Source organism: Mustela nigripes, chromosome 3, assembly GCF_022355385.1.
Source record: "Mustela nigripes isolate SB6536 chromosome 3, MUSNIG.SB6536, whole genome shotgun sequence".
Lineage (NCBI taxonomy): Eukaryota > Metazoa > Chordata > Mammalia > Carnivora > Mustelidae > Mustela > Mustela nigripes.
In genome coordinates, this window is record NC_081559.1 from 182,147,690 (window position 1) to 182,166,367 (window position 18,678).

The 18,678-nt window shown below is 44.5% G+C and overlaps 1 long non-coding RNA gene across 2 annotated transcripts in view; it reads left to right on the plus strand.

The window, feature by feature from the left end:
* LOC132013267 (uncharacterized) overlaps positions 1-13,303 on the plus strand; it is a 60,675-nt gene extending 47,372 nt beyond the window's left edge. The window contains exons 1-3 of one of the 2 annotated variants that reach the window (XR_009402945.1): positions 9,938-9,962; positions 12,032-12,115; positions 13,152-13,303. This is a non-coding gene — a long non-coding RNA (uncharacterized LOC132013267). Of the gene's footprint in view, positions 1-9,937; positions 9,963-12,031; positions 12,116-13,151 lie in introns of those variants that run through there. The other variant, XR_009402946.1, reaches the window with a different exon arrangement.
* Positions 13,304-18,678: the final 5,375 nt, after the last annotated feature.

Consider the following 18,678-nt stretch of genomic DNA (forward strand, 5'->3'; position numbering starts at 1 on the left):
TGGCATCTAATAAGTAGAAACCAGCCATGCTGCCAAGCATCCCACCAGGCACAGGACAGACCACACAACAAAGAATGACCCACTCACAAATGTTAACAGTGCTTAGTTTGACACACCCTCACATAACTTAGTTTTCTTTCCTTTTTTTTTTTTTTTAAAGATTTTATTTATTTATTTGACTGACAAGAGATCACAAGTAGACAGAGAGAAAGAGAGAGAGAGGGGAGGAAGCAGGCTCCCCGTTGAGCAGAGAGCCCGAATCGGGGCTCGATCCCAGGACCCTGGGATCGTGTCCCGAGCCAAAGGCAGAGGCTTTAACCCACTGAGCCACCCAGGCGCGTGTTAGTTTTATTTTCTATGAATTTTGCATTGACTCTGTATCTAGGCCTATTTTCAGTAGTTTTGAACTTTGAAAATCCTAGTGTTTAAATGCTTTTGAGCACTAATTAAGGGTAGGCTGTTGCTCTAGATGCTCTGGAATTAACTTTTTGCTGTTACTGAATGAATAAAACAACAAGGCACTCAGCAATGTTATTCCCTCCATCAGAGTTTTCTGAGTTCTGGTATCAGGGCGTGTGACCAGGGTAGTGACATGGGAACATAGGCTCACTAGGAGGTCCTGTGCTTGGGACATAATGCTCTGCAGTGACTGTCTTGAAATTCTTAATTGTTTGAATTTTTGTGTGTGTGTATTTCTTAAATATTAATTTATTTGAGAGAGCGAGAGTATGAGCTGAGGGGGAGGAGCAGAGGGAGAGGGAGGAGGAGACTCCCCGCTGAGCGGGGGTGAGGGGTGAGGCTCCATCCCAGGACCCCAGGACCATGATCTGAGTTGAAGGCAGACATGCTTAACTGACTGAGACACCTAGGAACTGCTGATTTGTGTTTTGATAGCAGTCTGATGAGACAATGCTACATGCACTGGGGCTTGGAGCCTGAGCTCCCGTGGGGTCCACCTCCTTCCACTGCCTGGGAAGGATTCCCGGCTGCCAGCTCCTCCACCCCCCAATGATTGCTGCTGCCCTTTGCCTGGCAGGAGTTGGAGTGGGCATGGGGAGGGTTGACTGGAGCATGTGCCCTCCATGCATCAAGTCAGAGGTCAGAGTCCTGGGGCACCCATGAGTGTCTGCAATGCTTCAGAAGTATCCCCCATACTTGAGGGAATGCAACATTAAATAGCAAATTAAAAAATGCCGTGGGTTATGGACTGAATGTTCATGTCTCCACAAAATTTATAGGTTGAAGCCCTAACTCCCAAGGTGATGATATTTGGAGGCGGCGCCTCTGAGAGATAACCAGGTTTAGATGAGGTCTTGAGGGTAGGGCCCATGTGTGATTAGAGACCCCATAAAAGGAAGAGAAATTAGAGCTCTTTCTCTCTTCACATTGTGAGGATATAGCGAGAAGGCCACTATCTGCAAACCAGGAAGAGGTCTCACCAGGAGCCAGATCTGGGCCAGCACCTTGATCTTGAATTTCTCAGCTTCTAAAACTGTGAGAAAATAAATTTCTGTTATCTAAGCCTCCCAGTCTAAGGTATTTTGCTATGGCAGCCCAAGCTAAAACAGCATGACAGGTTGAGAGAGAGAGGGGAAGAAAGAAAAAAGGTTTTACTCCTCCTTTCCCCCCCCCCCCCCCCCCCCCCCCCCCCCCGTTTTGCACTGGATCCCACAAATTATGCAGCTGGCCCCATCTAGAACAAATAGCCATTGCTCATCACTGCTCTTTCTTTGTGAGCAAAACCTTCCTGGGGAGTTCTGAGGCTTCCCCTTTATCCTGGAGACAGGAAGTCTTCCCACAGCAGGATACAACCAAATCTTTTTTGGAGGAAGCTTCAGACCAGATCACTGACACATCCAACATATCATTGAACTACTTAATACCAAAATTAGTAAATAAAAATAAAAAGATAAAGCAATAATAATAATTTGGATTTTCTTTCACATAGTTGTATGTAATTAGGAGATCCAATTAGGATCTACTGGGCTTCTGGATCTTCTTCTTTTATTGCCTTTGGCATCTCTGGACCTGGCCTTGTGCGCCCTGGAGAGAACGTTCTTGCGTGGTGCTTGGTGGAATGCCTATGGGACTATACCGAGCTTACAGGAACAGCTGTGTTTGCGCCTGTCTGCTAATTGAGTTTGTATACAGTAGGATGTCAACTGGTATTTGCTTTCATAATAACATTCCTCCTGGTGGTGAGTTTGGGGGGGACAGACCCAGGGTGCCTGCCCTCCTGTGGCCACCGGGGCTACTGATGTTTACCAAAAGTTCCTGATGGTCATCGGCACTGATCATGGCTCACAGGTGGTTGATAGTGCTGTTGTATTTTATTGATAAATTCCTGAGGTGTGGGAAGAGGGTAGGGAATTTGTTCCTGGTCACGTGACCAGCAAACACCAGAGCAAATACTTGGGCTTAATCCCAACTGACCCCAGAACATGAACTCTTGCCTTGGTTCCTCCAGTCCTGGTGATGCTCCCCATTGGCCTCCAGAGCTCAGGTACGAGATCCTTGTCAGGGTCTAAGACAGCCCCTCTGTCTCAGGTCCTGTGAGGCCACCCAGCTAAGGGATAAAGTAGGGACTGAATCCATACCTCCACCCCCACCTCTGCTTCCCAAGCCTTGGTCTGGCCTCTCTACCCAAAAGTATGGGTTCTTTTATCAAGTTCATCTGCCCACAAGGGACATCTTTTCCAAATTCATTCAAAGGCACTGAACAGACAAGCGTTTGTTCAGGGTATAAAGTGGTTGTTCATTGTTTTTTCTGCCTGCTTGTCTTTGACATCCAGCTGGTTGTTGTCTATCCTTGGGTACTCAGTGCCACCCATACCCCACAGGACACTCCTACCAAGAGGCCACACCCTTGTCTCTTAAAGCTAAGTACACCACTTTGCTTTCTCAAAATGTGGCCCAAGAACCACCTATGTCAGAATAATCTGAGGGGTCATTAAAAATGCAGATTTCTGGACCTTGTTCAGATTGTCATACTCAGATTCTTGAAGGGTAGGGCTTGGTATCTGCATTTTAACAGGTACCCCAGGGCAGCAGTTCTGTTCAGTGCTTCCTGCTGACTGCTCTCTTCTTGGAGAACCTCCTTTTGGTGAGATGCAGACTCTGGCATTTCACCCACGCCTTAGCTGGTCGCTCTCATCCCTTGCTCTTGCCTCCTCAACTCTTTGGATCCTGCTGATGCCTCGGGAACTTCACATCCAAGTCCCTTCTGGCCTCCCCAGTGTCTTGGTCACAGAGCAACTCAGCTCACAGTCCCCATCTCTGTGAAACCCTCAGACTCCACCTTGGTCCCGAGTGTCTCCCAAGCCCAGGGCATGGAGGACATAGCGGAACATGCCACACTGTCTGGAGGCTTCTTTCCCCTTCTCAGTGTGGTTCCTCTGCTATCTTTGGCTCAGGTCTGCCTGCAGCCTGTGGTTGGGGAAACATGTAATGCTCTGGGTTTCTGGTTTATAGATTTTAGGAAGTATAGGGAAAACCTCAATTCTCATACATGAGTCATTCAGAGTAAATGTTAGGGCTGAAAATGTCTTCTAAAAAAATTTTTTTTAGCAAGTAAAAGCCAACAGTGAAAGGTTGCATGTTCATATTTTAATGCTAAATATGTTGTTTGGTAGCACCCACTGAAGCCTCAGGGTTGAGTTGCTCTTCTCTAGGGGAAATGATTTAATTATTATAATACTCAGTCATCATGGTAATAACTAACACTGTTTTATAGGTTACTTATTTGTTTCTCATATGATCTTCACAGAGTGCTAATGGCTGGTAGTTACTCTGTGCCAGGCACTGCTCTACGACTTTAATGGATGTTAATTCCTTATCAACACAGGGAGGCTCATTAATCTGCCCAAAGTCACACAGCTTGTGAGTAGCTGAGTTAGGATTGGCCTCCAGGAAATCTAGCTTCAAAGTCTGGATGTTTAATCATAAAATTATAACTGTGTCATATCAATCCAGGAAAGGTAGATTTTAATATTTCTATTTTACATACGAAGGACATGAATATGTAACAGACACAGTGACTTGACTGGGTGAATCATTGTCTCCTCTCTAAGTTGGTGATTCAGAATGTCTAGAGCATATCCCCTGAGTTGTAGTGGCCATGTTCTTTTTTTAAAATTTTTTTTTATTTTAAGATTTTATTTATTTATTTGACAGAGAGATAGAAAGCACAAGCAGGGGGAGCAGCAGAGGGAGAGGGAGAATCAGGCTTTCCACTGAGAGGGAACCCAATGTGGGACTCAATGATAGAACCTTAGGATCATGACCTGAGACAAAGGCAATTGCTTAAATGACTGAACCACCCAGGTGCCCCAGTGGCCATGTTATTAAGGCCAGTGGTAAAATGTCTAAGAGATTAAAGGGGGCCTGAGGGTGGGTCTGGAAATCCTGGTCAAGAAATCCAAGGTCAAGAAAATCCCATTTCTTGCTAATTTGGTTGGCATTTGTATGCATTTCCGAACATCTTTGAGAACCAGTTAAGTTCATACTAATGCATTTGTTTTTTAAACTAGGTATTGTGCTAGCCATGGCAGATACTGAGATGAATACATCATAGTTTTGGTTTCAAGATGCTCACGGTTTCATGGGGGAAGAGAGACAAAGTCAGGTGATAATAAACAACGTTTATATGCTGTTTGGGAACTATAAAGTGTTTTGTGGGATTATATGTAAGAGGATATGAGGAGTTGTGAGATAAAGGTGGAGTTAGGTAAACAATAGTAAGAGGAGATTTTCTAGCAGAGGGGCATCTAAGGCTTACAGGGATAGAAATTTTCCAATCAAAAAGAAGGTGGGGGACACTTGGGTGGCTCGGTGGGTTAAAGCCTCTGCCTTCGGCTCAGGTCATGATCCCAGGGTCCTGGGATAGAGCCCCACATAGGGCTTTCTGCTCAGCAGGGAGCCTGCTTCCTCCTCTCTCTCTGCCTGCCTCTCCACCTACTTGTGATCTCTGCCTGTCAAACAAATTAAAAAATATATTAAAAAAAATTTTTTTAAAAAGAAGGTGGGCAGGCATTTGCTTTTGTCCATTAGATAATTGTTTGTGATGTACCAATTCTCCTTGCCAAGAATAACTGGGCTAGATATGAATTAAACAAAAATGAAAAACAGTGGCTTGAAAGGATTAAAGCACCACCAAGGTAAGCATGACTTGAGAGACCAAGATGGTAGACAGAGGGAGCTGTAAAGAAATGAATGATATTCTTCACTGGTTTTCCCCTTAAGTCATTTGCATTTTAGCAGGAAAGAGGCTAAATACATCAGATGGTGACAACTAGAAGATTAAAAATCTGAGCACAATTTTTGGCCATCTCAAAATACTAGAGGAATTCAAATTCTACCAAAAAGAAAGAGCTCTGGTTAATAGACCAGACCTCTAATGACACCACTGAAGATCCTTTTCCTAGGAGTGAGGACAATGGGAAATAGAGCAGGCTTTACAAAAACAAACTCACCCTCAAATTATCTCAATTTCTAATGGGATTAAACCAAATTGCCCTATACTAGCTGTATCCAAGAAGAAAAGTAAAGTCTCTCTAGAGAAATATAACATCATCAAGATTCTCTATAATTTTTTCAAGGCAATGATAAACAATCACTAGATATTACAAGCTAGAGACTATTATAGTAAGACAAATAAGTCAGTCAGAGAAAGACAAATACTATATGGTTTTGCTCATATGTGGAATTTAAGAAACTCTTAATTCTAGAAAACAAACTGATGGTTGCCAGAGAGGAGGTGGCGGGGGGGGGGGTGTTGGTGAAACAGGCAATGAGGATTAAGGAGTGTATCTATTGCAATGAGCACCTGGTGACGTATGGAAGCATTGAGTCACTATATTGTACACCTGAAATGAATGTAACGCTGTATCTTAACAGACTAGAATTAAAATAAAAACTTAAAAAAAAATAACCAGATATTTCAGTTAAAGAGAACCAAAAGATAAAAACCCAAAAAGGGAAAAAGAAAATCAGATAATAAAAATAGACCCACAGATGATCCAGACTGTGAAGTTACCAAACATAATTTTTAAAATAACTGTGATTAAGAGATTGATGACAAGGTGAGGAAGTAGATCTATACAAAAAAATCAAATAGAAAATGTAGAACTGAACAATCCAACAATTGAAATTTAGAACTTAATAGATGGGTTTAACAGCAGTTTTCATATGACAGGAGAGAGCATTTGTAAACCTGGAGAGGACAGTAAGAGATATACAGACATAGGCACAGAGGGAAACTATGTAAACTACAGGGTGGACGGCGGGGGAGAAAAGTATTAACATGGTGAAAGGGTCTAAAATGCCAGAAATTTAAGTGCTAAAACAAGGGAGAAAATAGAGTGAAGAAATATTTGAAAATAAGCTGGCTGAATGATTTTTTAGAGTATTAAACTGCTTCTAGTAGTCCATTATTCCATTTGATCTTTGTAGCCATTTTATGAAAGTTGCCAGAAGGCATTATTATATCCATTTTACAGATGAAAAAATGGAGTCTCAAAGAGGCTAAGGGGTCTTCATTCATTTATTTAAAATGCAGCCATTCATTTACTCAGCAAACTTTTATTGAGTGGCATCATCTGCAAACTTGTTCTTGTTCTACAGAGCCATAAAGAACCTTAGAAATGGCAACTATATGAGTAAATATAAACGAATTCTTCTTATTTTTAACTTAAAAAAAAGGTAATGGTTTAAAACCAAAAATTGTAAATTTTATAATGTATGTGGAAGCACCAGTATGACAACAATAAAAATACAAGAAAAGAGAATGAAATGAAAGTATATACTCTTACAGGCTCCTTAGATTATACATGAAGTTTTATAACACTATTTAAAGATAGAGTGTGTAAAGTCAAAGATACATAATGTAAAACCAAGAGCAGCCGGGCACCTGGGTGGCTCAGTGGGTTAAGCCTCTGCCTTCAGCTCAGGTCATGATCTCAGGGTCCTGGAATCGAGTCCCTCATCAGGCTCTCTGCTCTTTGGAGAGCCTGCTTCCCTCTCTCTCTCTGTCTGCCTCTCTGACTACTTGTGATTTCTCTCTCTGTGTGTCAAATAAATAAATAAAATCTTTAAAAAAAAAAGTCTCTTAAAACAAAAACAAAAACAAAAACCAAGAGCAGCCACTAAAATATACTCAATAATCCAAAAGAAGTCACGGAAAGAGGAAAGAAAGAATAAAGAACAGATGGGATAAATGGAATATGAATGATAAGATGATTGACTTAAGTCCAGCTATGTCAATAATTACATTAAGAGTAGTTGATCTAAATACTTGAATTAAAGGAAGATATTGTCAGACATAGTCTTAAAAATTCATCAAAGGGGCTAAAATTTTAAAAATCTGACAATCCCAACTGTAGTCAAAAATATGGAGAAACTAGACTTCTCAAATAGTGCTAGTGGGAGCACAAATGCTACAACCACATTGGAAAACTGTTTGGAAATATCTATTAAAGCTAAATACACATATATCATATAATCCAACAATTCTACTCAGCAGAAATGCATACACACTTTCACCAAAACAATGTAAAAGATTGCTTTTAATAACACTGTTGTAATAACCAAAAACCTGGCAACCATTCGACACTAGACTGGATTAATAAATTTGGTGTGTTTATACAATGGAATATTACATTCAACAATAAGAAAGGACAATCTACTGCCATATGCAACCCTGTTGGTGAGTCTCAAAGTAATGTTAAATGAAAGAAACTGGACAAAAAGGCATATACTGTATGATTCCATTTACATCAAGTTCAAAATTGGACAAAACCAATCAAAATGGAATGAAGGGAAAATAGCGGTTATCTTTTAGGGTTTGATGTCAGGAGAGGACAGGAGAGGCTTTGGAATACTGATGATATCCAAATCTTTGATTTCTACAGCAGCCACTTGAGTATGTCAGCTCTATAAAAATGCATCAGGTTGTACCATTTTGCTATATTCATGTCATGTGTCAGTAAAATTTTTCCTGTTAAGAGGTAGAGATGAAAGACATTTTGGACAAGAAAGATGGCATAAGCAAAGGCACGGAGGAATAAATAATATGGTGCACAGAAAATCACAGGTACTTGATGTTGCTACAGCATAAAGCGTGAGGTAGGGCATAGTGGGACTGAGGGAAAAGGTTGCAGTGGGCAGGTGGTCATGGATGGTCTTGTCTACTCTTCTAAAGAGTGCAGGCTGTTGTCTGAGGTTGATTAAACACTCAAAGATTCTAAGCAAGAGGTACCATACTAATATTTGAAATTCAAAAATATGTGATTGCTAAACATTAAAAAAATTCCTAGTGTCCATTGATGAAGAGGGACAAAAAGAGATGCATGGAGGCTAGTTCAGATGCTCTTGCAACAATCCCATTGAGAGCTGATGAAGAATGGAATCAGGACAGTGGTCATGGGGTGGTCTCTGCAGTATACAGAGAACAGGACCTCAGAACTACCTAGGAGGTGATATGGGCAAGACTCTTTAGGGTGTGGGAGGCGAGGAAAAGTGGAGTTCAGCGTGATTCCTAAATCTGTAGCACAGATGACCACATGGCTGGTGGTTCTCCTGAGGGAGGCAGAGAAACTTCTGGAGTTCAGGGAAGGGGTAGAAGACTCATTTCATTTTGGATGGTTTGGACATGTTTACAGATAAGGCAGCACCCAAGAGGAGGAGGATTCTTTGAGACTTATCCTGGGGTCTCTTGTTTCCTGGAATTGATGACCGATTTCAACGCCAGATCTCTGATGTTCTCTACAAGCACTGTTTGGTTTTGTTGCCTTTTCTGGTCCTCATGCAGTCAACGCACAAAGCCACGGTTGTCAGCAGCCGATCCAGCAGCACCGCTGCCCTGGGGTCTGAAAGACTTCATCTCGCTCCCGGCCGCTGCTCCAGACAAAGGCTGTCTTATGCACCGTCTATTTCAGTCATTTTTATGAGTGCTGCGGAATATCTTCAAGCTCTCCCTTTTAAGCATTATCTCTTGGCAGTTAAGAAAATAGATCCATTGCAAGCGCTGGAGTTTCTGAAAAGGGGTTTAAAAATAGCTCAGGGCGCTCTTCAGCTGCAGCGATTGGGAAATTGAGCCCTTTGCTTGCACTTTTTGCCAGTTTCCATTTCAACCCTGCAGCTGGAAATCAGTAGCTCTTCCTCTGTCGGGAACAGATGCAAAAGGCGGAAGGAAGGGGCCAGGGCCCTCTCGTAACTTGGGGTCACATTCCATAATCTGTGGATGCTGAGAGGCAACGGGGGTAACAGAGAGTGGGTGTATCAAACTCGGGGGGTTGAAAAAGCCTATTCAATATTATGATACATCTTTGTGTTGGGAAATGAACAAAATAAGCCTATTGGTTTTTCATGCAAACTATTAGAAGCAAACAGGACAAAATCACTGGGCAGGAGGGGTAGGGAGAAACCACACGCACTCATAGCAATGCTTTACTCCCCCGTTTTTACCCTGAAAAAAATGCTTTACTCGCACTTTTTCCCCCATGACAACACTAGAAGTAGCTGTTGGCACCATTCCCGCCATACAGGCGTGAACACCAAGGAGGAGAATCGTTGCGGGACGTGGCCCGACGTCAGGGAGTCCGGGAATGGGAAGTTACAGCACAGGCTCCAAACCGCTGCTCTTAGCCATGGCTCTGCATTGTTTTATAACTGGGGGTGCACGAGATTTCTATCAATTCTCAAAAGGGAGTATGGGTGTTCAAAAGCAGGAAAACATCCAAGAATAGACATGAACACATCTCTCTTCTAGGCACAGCTCTGCCCTGATGCTGCTAAGTTTACTGAGTAAACGAATGAGCGCATTTTAAGTGAATGAAGACCCCAATCTCTGAGACCCCCTGTCTTCATCTGTCTTCATTGACTTCCCATCAATGGCTACCATGGGATCTCTTGACGGTCTTCACAAAATGGCGGTGAAGATCAAGGCGGATCATGGACTCCTGGAGGTAGTTTAATCCTCTGGAAAATGGTGCAGCACTTCCGGTGCACCCGGCATTTGCTGTAGGTGCTGGTGATACATCCTTGAAGCAGGTCGACAAAATCCCTGCTTATGTTCTATCAGGAAGAGGTGGGAACATTCTGAAGTGCGTTACAATGGTCCATACACTCAGGGGAGAAGGGCTATGGGAAAAAGGAGAAATGGAGGAGAGTATAGGGGACCTCACTGAAAAGTGACATTGTATGGGCATTTTTCGGTGAAGGAGTTAGCTCTGCAGACTTGCGGGTGAAGAGTGTGACAGGTAATGAGGCAGACGGGCACCTGCCGGTTCCCAGGCCAGTGGGTCTGGTGCCCAAGAGCAAGGTGGGGGGAGGGGTGGTTGGGAGGTTCAGGTCGGCCTGGGGGTGTGGATTGGACAGTGGATGGTAGGGGGTATGTACTGACATGGACTTTCACTATGAAAGAAATGGGGCCACCGGGAGTTTCACTCAGAAGAGCAACACGGCCTGGTATGTTTTAAAGGGATCCCGCTGGCGGCTGCTGGGTTGAGAGTGGATCTAGATGGTAATGGGAGAAGCAGGAATAGGAGACTAGCTAGCAGGCTGTCGCAGTAATCCAGAAGTGGGGTCAGAAGTGGCACCTTCTGCATGCATTGGGAAGGAAAACAAACAAACAAACAAACAAACCAACCCCAATGGGATAGGAAGGGATGGAAGGAAAGGCCAGAAGCTAAGAAAGTAGACTGGGGAGGAGGTGGGGAGTACAAACCCTGTTGGGGTGTGTTGAAGGAAGAAGAAGGGAAGAAGTCAGAGGCAGAGGAGGTTTTTTTTTTTTTTTTTTTTTTTAAATACTTTATTTATTTGAGAGAGAGAGTTGGGGAGAGTGGCAAAGGGAGAAACAGGCTTCCCGTTGAGTGGGGAGCCCAACACGGGGCTCGATCCCAGGATCCTGGAATCATGATCTGAGCAGAAGGCAGACACCTAACCCACTGAGCCCCCCAGGCACCCTCGTTTTTGTTTTTGTCTTTTGACTTTTGACTATGGTGAAGTACGCAGAACATAACATTAACCAACCCAACCATGTTTACATGAGTTTGCAACTCAGTAATGTTAAGCATATCCACACTGATCTGCCACCAATCTCCAAAACTGTCTGTGGTTTGCAAAACTGAAACTGTGCACCCATTAAACGGCCCCTTCCTGTTCCCCCCTCCCCTCAAGTCCCTGAACACATCATTCCACTTTCTCTATGAATTTAGCCACTCTAAATAATTCAAGCAATATTTGCTTTTTTCATGACTGGATTCTTTCGCAAGCAAAAGACCCTCAAATTTCATCCATGATGTAGCATGAGTCAGAACTTCCTTCCTTTTAAAGATTCCATTGTATGCATATACCACATTTTGTTTATCCATTCATTCTCTGATGGACACTTGGGTTACTTCCACCTTTTGGCCATTGTGAGTAATGCTCCCAAGAACATGGCTGTAAATGTCTCTTTAAGACCCTGCTTTCAAATCTTTTGGGTACCTATGCAGAAGCAGAAGTGCTGAATGAGGCAGAGAAAAGTCTTGCTGCAACAGGAAGCATAAAAAATGTGGGGGAGTAGTTGGCAGCAGAAATGAGATCATGAGAAGGTTTTCTGTTTTTGTTTTAATGGATGGGAGGAATAGTGGCATGTTTCCATTTGATGGGGCTGATCCCGTAGAGAGAGAACAAGTGAAGATGAAAATTGCTGGACCGATGACCTTGGGTATGTGAGGGGATTGGACCTCACATACCACTGGAAACACTGGCTCATTGGGGGAAAGTAGAGTTTGTGGATGCAGGTGTAGTAAGGGCCAGTGGCTGATGGCTGGACGATGTGGATGTTTTCTCATGGCTTCCATGTTCTTAGCAAAGTAGAAAGCAAGATCGTCAACTGAAAGTAATACGTAATAACAGCAAGATCAGCTACCAATCTTGAGATCTAGACCCTATGCTAGGAGTCTTATAAACTTCTATAGTCCTAGAAGTCCTATAAACTTTTCAATTAGCCAGCAAAGCACTTATTATTTTTTTAATTCTCATTTTACAGATGAAGAGAATGGAGATGCAGAGGAATTAAGAAACTTGCCAAAGTCACACAGCTAATCACCAGAGGGCCTCCCTTTCTACCCAGGTGTGTTAGACCCCGGAGCCTGTACTTTTTCTGCTACACAACACCTGTAAAGGCCTATTTAACCAGAGCGGCCCCACCCCGGCTGAACTGCCATTTTGTTGTTTATGCAGTAAAACTTAAATTGACCTTGCGCTGCAACCCCCCACCCCGACCAGGGGAACTTACTTAAAAACAAGTTCTGGAAACCAGACCCAGGTAACAAAGCCCAAATAAAAGGGTGGGTCAGGTCAGGTGGAGACATTCAATCAGTGGGGGCGCATACTGTCTCCTAGCTACCAAGGAGTATGGGCCCCGCCCTTTGGGCACCTTTTGGGCGCCAATTCAGACCAAAGTGATAGGCTGGCTCAAATGTCTACTAGGGTAAATTGTAATTCAGTTGGTCACCTAGCATGACTGTGCATCTTTCTCTGTGTGTTATAATTTCATTGGCCACCTGTGCATGGCCAGGCCCAACCACATGGCTTTTGCTTTATAAAAGTTAGTCTGTGAGGGAGAGAGAGGTCGCCCTCTCTGTAAGAGGTGTGGCCCCGAACATTTGGTTTGATTCTTGATGCTTGGCGCAAAATAAAGCTTTGCTTGACCTTCGCTTTGTATCAGTCTCGCTCCTTTAATCACGGACCCATTATTGGGGGACCCAACACTGGGGACCCAACACACCAAGTGTCCATTTTTCTCTGACACCTGTCCTATCCTGGAACCACAATATCTACCTTCAGGGACCAAGGTCTCCAGGCCCCCTCCTCAAATATCGAAATGATATTTTCACTAAAGGTCTGTGTGGAGCTGAGTTGTGGGGGTGGAGAGATAATAAACAGGGAACAATGGAAAAGGCAACAACCCTATTTCTTTAAAATGAATTAAGTTGAAGGTGAATGTGAGAGGCATAGTGTTCCATTCTCAGACCCACTAGTGAGAAGCTCGGAAATACCAGGTTGCCAAGCATCAGTGACCAGCCTGCTGTCCCCTTGTGATTATGCTTTGAATCAATGCCCCCACCACACGTGAAGTAAATGCTAGTATCACCTTCATCTCACAGGAGAAACCTGACAACAGGGTGGCCAAGAAAACACCTTTGGTAAAGTCACGGAGCTTCATGGAGCTGCCCCTTGAACCCGTCTCTCTAGCTCGGGGCTCATGTCCTTTACGTCTCCACTGTTCTCGGCGGGGCTGTCTCCCCACACCCCCACTTCAGACCATGGACTGTGGCTTCTCTGCTCCTTCAGTCTCAGAATTCTGGCGACCCGACCAGGTGAATCATGCCCCTTCCCTCAGCCAGGCAGGGCTCGCCCCTGGGGTGAGGGGTCTGCACGAGAGGGGTAAGCCAGCCCATAAGGACATCCCCCAGGAGAGCTAGTCCGGCATGATGAGGACAGCTGTGCTGACTTTAGTTAATAAGTCTCAGCTGCAGTCTAGTTTTGTAGAGTAGGAACCGTGCTTTTTTCCCACAGGGTTGCTGTGATGGCTCCCTTTACATGCATAGTTGTTGAAGACCCTCAAAGGTTAGAAGAGAAGCCTTTGGAAAACGTTAGGTGACTTGTCACAATTTAAAGGGAGAATTTCTCTAAACAAATGATCTCACATTTTTCACTTCTAGATACCTCTTCTGCAGAAACATTGGCTCGTCTCCCAGAGATCTGTATATAAAGAAGTTCGTTGTGACTATGACTACAATTGAAAAAGATGGGAAACAACTTGAATGTCTGAGGATAGACATATGGCTAAATATATGAGGTGGTACATCCATGCAGCGGGGTCCTAGGGAGCCACTGCCAAGATGCCAGCGTGCTAGCAGGACTGAGCAAAGGGCTCCAGGGTAGAAGGTTAAGTGAACCAAACGGTGTAATTTGATCTTGTATTTAAAGCGGGGTGATATATAAACTGGGATATTATTATTATTATTATTTTGAAGATTTTATTTATTTGAGAGAAAGAAAAAGAGAGATGAAAGCATGAGCAGGGGGAGGGGTCAGGGGAGAGAGAGAGAAGCAGACTCCCCATGGAGCAGGGAGCCCAACATGGAGCTCGATCCCAGAAACCCAGAATCATAACCTGAACTGAAGGCAGATACTTAAATGACTGCGCCACCCAGGCATCCCCGGATTTCATTACGTTTTAAAAAAAGATTTTATTTGGGACGCCTGGGTGGCTCAGTTGGTTAAGCGGCTGCCTTTGGCTCAGGTCATGATCCCAGGGTCCTGGGATCGAGTCCCACATCAGGTTCCTTGCTTGGCGGGGAGCCTGCTTCTCCCTCTGCTTCTGCCTGCCTCTCTGCCTGCCTCTCTATCTGCCTGTGCTCGCTCGCTCTCTCTCCTTCTGTCTCTGACAAATAAATAAATAAAATTAAAAAAATATATAGATTTCCTTTAAAAAAAAAAGATTTTATTTGTTTTAGACAGAGAAAGAGGGAGAGAGAGGGAATCTCAAACAGACCCCCCACTGAGGATCTCACAACCCTAAGATCATGACCTGAGCTGAATCCAAGAGTCAGATGCTTGACCGAATAAGCAACCCAGGCGTCCCTAAATTAAGATTTTAAATAACATGCCTAAATTTACAATACATTTTGTAATATTTAAGTGTATATTTAAAAATCTGATTACATGCTAGGGATACTAAATGGATTCCTAAATGCATGGGAAATGTCTGGGAAAATTTGACGGGCTTTTGTCATCATCGGGCGCTGCTGCAGGAGGGAATGGGATTGGGGAGAAGACAAAGAATTACAAAAGAGAAATTTTAAAGTCTTTATAAATACAATAGGTCTTTAAAGTTATTTTTTTATGATGATGTTAATGTATTCATTTACTACTTGTATCCCTAAATCGGACCATCGAATACTATGAAAACAAGAATAACAGTTCCTAATGGGGAAATTTCCAGTGTCCAGCTAGAACAGAGGTTGTGCCCACTTTCGCTGGACTCCCTGTTTCTGTTGGTTCTACTGCTGCCTCTGACACTAGCTGTGTGAATTTGGACAAGTTGCTTTCTGTCTCTGGGCCTGTTTCCTCCTGTAAAGAAAAGATTGAATTTGAGTACCAACAGATAAGACTTTCTATTAATAAGTTCCAAGAATCTGACCTCTCTTTGCAAGTGGGTTTTTGTGGGCGGAAGGCCAATATGTGAAACAGAAGGACGTATGTCAACAATCTGACCGTTTGTGGACCAAATCCACCACTCAGAGCTGTGCTGCCTTGCTGTTGAGTGGAGAACCGTGGGGTGATTTTTAAGTGACCTATGGAAGCTCACATCTACCAGTTGCTCTTGCCGTGTTCCTCTGCATCTTAAGCCCAGATGCTGGCAGCTGCATGAGAGCTCAGGAACTGTTTGGACTCCAAAGAGACCATTGTTATATCTAGAGCATTCTGTAAGGACCCCAGGTCTTTGGAAGAACCCTCCATGAGTGGTTTTCAGAGGAATCAGGTCCCGGGTTATTATGCTCAGAGTCCACCAGCCTCACTGCCAGCCCCTGACCCAGAGCTACAACACTGAGGCTGTTGCAGGAAGATAAAGGATGGATAAGGATGGAGGCAAGGGGAGCGGTCAAGTACAACCCACACCATGTTATGCAATGTGGGGAATGTTCATCAGTGCTCTATCCCGGTACTGAGATGTGCCATCTGGGCTTCTGTGTCATTGGCTCCAGCCTCCTCATGTTTCAAGGGGCATGATGAGGATCTTTTTGTCTCCTTTAGGAGCAGGGCTAGATGCGTCATCAGAGCCCACACACGGTCACACCCGTATCCTGAGTAATAACGTGCGGCACATCGCCTAGAGCAAAGCCTGGGCCCTATGCTCAGGGGTCCCCATTTGCACCTGGCACAGATGGACAGGACTCAAAGTCAGAGGAGGTGGGCACAGCAGGAGGGCAGTCCCTAAGGAGGGACAGATGGACGTGCAGCCCATTCAGTTGCATGGTCCCTCCCGGCTCAAGTCCTCCCTGCGGATAGTAGTCCGTGCCCCTGCACCTCCTTGACTTTCCCTTCCCATTTGTAGGATATAGACTTAGGGCCTTGGATGAATGACTAGTTACAGCCAACGTCCCTAACCCCACCGAGGCACACCAGCCCAGGCTGCGGGTCCAGAGACCTGACTTCAAGTTCCAGGTGGGTCATGTTCTCATTGCAAAGCTAGTCACACACCTTCCCTGGTTCCCTGCTTCATTTTCTTACAGGGTCTAGGATTAGAGGCTTGCCAAGGCCCCTGCCATTCTCACAGAGACTCTAGATTATAGAGGCTTCACAGTGTTCCACATACTTAGTAAGAGGAAGGGAGGGAGCTATAATGGTTAAGTGTGTGGACCCTGGGATCAGAATTCCCGAGTTTAAATCCTGACTCTCCTTTCCTTGTGGTGACTTTTTTTTTTTTTTAAAGTCGGCTCCATACCCAGTGTGGAGCCCACCAAAGTGGGGTTGAAGTCACGACCCTGAGATCAAAACCTGAGATCAAGGGTCAGACCCTTAACCAACGGAGCCACCGTGGTGCCCTTCCTTGCTGTGACTTTTTCCACGTGGGCAAAATGAAGGTAAGAACTGTGGTTACTTCATGATGTTGTTTTGGGGAAGGCAACAGAGAATCTGTGTCGAGCTCGGCGCATGACACAGTAAATGTTTAATACTTCTTAGCTTATCATTTTGTATTTCTCAAGTCTATTACGATGCTGAGATCAATAGCAGGCAATGGCTCAATTGTTTCTTTCTTTTTTTTTTCTATTTGAGAGGCAGAGAGCGAAGGTTCATGAAAGGGGGAAGGTCAGAGGGAGAAGCAGAACCCCCGCTGAGCAGGGAGCCCAATGTGGAACTTGACCCGGGACTCTGGGATCATAACCCGAGCTGAAGGCAGTCCGGCTCAACCAGCAAAGCCACCCAGGTGCCCTCAATTATTTCTTAATGAAACATCATAACTCACCATAGATTCAATCTATTACGAGCCAAATCATGTGCCCCATAAAGTTCATCCATTCATTCAATACTAATCCATCAGTGTTCACTGACTGTCTTAGGTGAGGTCTTCTGACCGAGGAGGCAAGACATCAGATCCTGCTCTAGAATTTACTCTGATACAAACCTAAGATAGAAGACACTTTATTGAGTAAGAAGTATTTGCTGAGCATCTATGGAATCCAGAGAACCATCCTGGCGTCCCTGGGGAGTCTGTATAAAGGCCTGTGCCCTGCGCACGAGTTCAGAATTTCCAAGGAGAAGAGCTCCCCCACCCTCCAGGACCCCCGGGGTGGGGACTAATTTTCACATTTGTGACAGATGCTGAGCATTTTTGTGTCAGGGACTGGGTCTGGAGTGTTCCATGCAGTAGCTCACTCAACCTCAGGTCCCTAGAGTTCACCCACTTAACAGATAAAGGCACTAGTCTTAGAGGAGGTAACTTGTCAAGAGTGCCATAGCCGGCAAGAGACGGAGGTCCTCTCTCACCAGAGCCCCCTGTTCAGTCTTCTAGGGCTGCTGTAACAGAGGACCACAGTGGGGTAACCTAAACAGCAGAAATGGATTGTCTCACAGTTCTGGAGGCTGGGAGTCTGAGATCACGTCAGTAGGCTGGGCTCCTTCTTGGGGTGCTGAGGGAGACTGTTCCATCCCTCTCTCCTGGCTTCTGGTGGTTGCCAGCAATCTTTGGTGTTGTCTGGCTTCCAGAAGCATCACCCTGATCTCTGCTTCTTCTTCACATGATGTTCTCCCTGTGTGTCTCTCTGTGTCCCAATTCCTCTTTTTTATGAGGATGTAAGTCATATTGGAGTAGAGCCTCCTCTAATGATTTCATCTTAACTGAATCATCTGCTAAGACCCTGTTCGCAAACACAGTCACATTCACAGGGACTGAGGGTTAGGACTTCAACATCTTTTGAGGTGACACAGTTAACCCCTAACACTTACCTTCAAGACTATATGGCATCCCTCAGCTGGCTGTTCTCTTTCCACTTCCTTTCAGAGACCTCAGTTAGCATGGAGTTTGATCTCCTCCTTGACCTCTCCATGTAGAGAAGGTCCCCCTGGTGCCAGCCACTCTCCCCACGGAAATGGATCAGCTGGTGGGGTGGGGGGAGGGGAGGTAAAAAAAGGCAGGTCACCTTCTACAGATCAAAGTGTAGCTGCAACTGAAATGATGTGACATTGACTGCTTATTGATCAATTATTGTACTCCAGGCACTGAGTTGAGAATTTTACCCACATAATCTATTCTGCACAGCAACCCAAAAAGATAGGCGTTACCATAACACTTCCTAGATGGAAAAACCTAAGGTTTATAGAGATTAAGTTCTTGTCCAAAGCCACTGACCCCAACGCTTAATCAACACAGAATCAGGCATAACAATAATGAAATTTTAGCAAATATTATTTTAACTATTTTTCCTCCTTCCCATGGAGCTTTTGGGTTAAAATAACAGCCCCTTTCCCTTCCCTCTATTCTGGTTGATTGGGAACCCTGCCTAGACCCTATTAGTTCATACCCTGGGGCTGTGGATGAACCCTGCATGTTACAAGGACCGTAGCTGCAGGCAATTTGACCTTGGAACAAAGCTGGGCAAGGCCACAGAAGAGGAAGTCTGTCCC